General features: G+C 39.5%; 1 protein-coding gene across 1 annotated transcript in view; it reads right to left on the bottom strand.

The window, feature by feature from the left end:
- Positions 1 to 2,784, bottom strand: part of agrn (agrin) — a 247,613-nt gene that overhangs the window by 32,697 nt on the left and 212,132 nt on the right. The gene's annotated exons all lie outside the window — the stretch shown is intronic.

Consider the following 2,784-nt stretch of genomic DNA (forward strand, 5'->3'; position numbering starts at 1 on the left):
CATAAACACTGAGGGGGGGGGCATGTGTCCACCTACTATAAATACCCCCCCTTGTGTTTTTTCCGGGGTTAATTTTGGAGCATTTGTGTCATAAATCAACTTCTCCGTGCGGCTGCAGGATGTGAGATTGTTTGTGTTTTTATTTCTGCATCGCACGTTTAACTTTAACTGAAATCTTAAATCATAAATCATAAATCGTGGTGCTGTGATATTTAGTTGGGGGGGTATTTGAGGAGAAAGAGGAGAAAGAGGAGGTTGTGTTTGGGTTCAGGCCTCGTCTAGACGTTCTGATTGACTCACTGCTTCAGTAAAGACGTTATCAGGTCAAACTGCAGCCAGGAGTCTCGTGATTCCCCTCGGCCCTGTGTTTATATTTATAGTTATAGTTATAGTTATAGTTATATTGTTCTGTGAGGTCGATTGTGTGTTTGTGTAGACGTGTTAAAGTCAGGATCCAAAGAGAGAGAGATGGACTGTCTTGAATTGTAGCAGAAATCACATTTAGGTTTATTTACTTATTTACTTATTTACTTCAGCCGCTTTGTGTCTTTATTTGTTTTAAAACAACCTAAAAGTTAAATACACGACTCAAACAGGTTTTAATCCGACTGTTCAGGAGAAGTTTTATCTCACAACAGCTGTTACACACACACACACACACACACACACACAGAGACACACACACACACACACACAGAGACACACACACACACACCCTAAAAGCGTTAACGAGCGCACACACACGCACACATCGCTGTGAGGTAGTAGATTAGGTCCCAGTGGAGGCTAGTGACACCGATTCAACAGCTGGTAGATGTGTACAGTGTATACAGACACACACAGACGTCCCCATTTCATCAGAGGAGCGAGGCCCTGGCTTGACAACAGAGACTTTGTTCAAAGGTCTGAGCTCAACAGAGAAAAGGGACAGTGGAGAAATTCGAGCAGGGTAAACCGCCCGGGCCAAACTGTGATTACTGCACAGGCTCTGTGCCTGCCTGAGCCTCGGCTGGCTAACAGCAACTGGCATCACGACCATCTGCAGTTATGAGATTCATATCCAGAATAAGGACTTGATTTTTCCAATATCAGGAAAATCTTAATTAATCTCACATGAGATGCAGCTTTCTGGTGCTATGAAGTGTTTGGCAAGCAATCGACAAATTAGTCTTTGCACAAGCCTGCAGAGAGCTGTTAGTTTTTTTCCCTCATAGTTCTCTTATTAAACTTGAAGAGTTTCTGGAAGCCTCGTGTAATGTCTATGCTAACTCAGCCCTGAAGCTTGCATGCTTAAAATGAAATGCACCAGCCAAATTCCATGAAAATTCTGAATTATTCATCAGAATATGAGAGGAAAATCTTAGTCTGAAAAACATCAGAATTTATATTTCGATATGAAAAAAAAATTATTATTACAACAATGTGGTAAAGAGTGTTGTTTGGTTCTGATCTACCTACCTCAAAAAACGGGTATTCAATCATTATATTTCTTCCTAGGAGTCACCTGATGTAACACCAATATTGCCCTTTTATTAAAAATCAAATATCAGCCAGGCTATGTCTGATATGATGTATGTCCCTCCCTGACCGCAGCAAGTGAATACCTTTTTATCATTGTTATTTTTCTATCAGATGTCTAACCAGAGAAATCACTCCAGCCCGGTGTGGCAGAATATTACTCAGCAGCTTCAGGGGTGTCAAAGTCTGTAAAACCTGCAACGAAGCCTCCCTGAGCCTGCCTGAAGGAGCTCAAAGAATTTGATTAGTCTGGCTAGAAGTCTGGAAGAGTTTCAGCGTCTTGGGATGCTTTGAATGTTGATTCAGAAGCTTTTCCACTCTTGATATGAAGATTCTTGGAAAAACTCTAAATTCAAACTATGGTGAACAGTGGCCACTGTGGCAATTGCCACTTGAGTCAGTTGCTTTAAAGGAGTATTAATTTCGTTTTTTTTGCCTGCTTCAGGGGAGCAGAACAAGCTGAAAACATAACAGATTACATCACATTAAAGTGTAAATTGTTACAGCAAACATGTTGAATGAATGTATATAACATTCACTCTCATTTAAGCTTTGTTTTGATCTCTATGAAGCAACACTGTCCAGCTGAAACTGAAATTTAAATTCCAACTGAAATTGTGTTGACGAGAGCAAGTTCACTGGGCTGAAAACCAAGACAAAGCGCTAAAAGCCTCTGTAGAGCTGGGGGAACAGCAGAAGTGACCTCGACCTTGATCCATAGGTTATACATAAATTATTGATTAGTGCAGCATTAAAGACATCATCATTAAGGGACCTCGAGTGAAAGCCAGTAAAATGGGAACACAAGCAGGAAGATATAAATATGTTTCCTGGTGGGGTAGGTGTGTTTTACTTATATGAAATGTTTATCTGTGACATGCTGAAATGTAGTGTAACAATAGCACTGATTAAGTTTGTTTACATTAGCCACCATAAGCTACTGGTCGTACCAAACTAAGAAAAATAGTAGCAGCAAAACCCCAGAGTGTATGAAATGAAGGAAAAGTTAATTTTATTTCTTATTAGCTCAACTTTTCATATGGAGGGAGAATATTGTGTTATTTTTTCTTTATACAGTTTCAGAGTCTCACTTTAATGGTGAAATGTAAATAAGTTAACCCACTATTGTCCACAGGGGAATTTTAAATCTTAAAGTACCAGCTGAGCAAAGCACAAATCCATTTAAATGTTTCAAATTGGTCGAAGTATGAGGGTACTGCACAAATTTTTCTTAACATACTATTTAGTTGTTAGTCACTAGGGGTT

This window comes from Morone saxatilis, unplaced genomic scaffold (genome assembly GCF_004916995.1).
Source record: "Morone saxatilis isolate NCDOM2014 unplaced genomic scaffold, NCSU_SB_2.0 Contig15, whole genome shotgun sequence".
Lineage (NCBI taxonomy): Eukaryota > Metazoa > Chordata > Actinopteri > Moronidae > Morone > Morone saxatilis.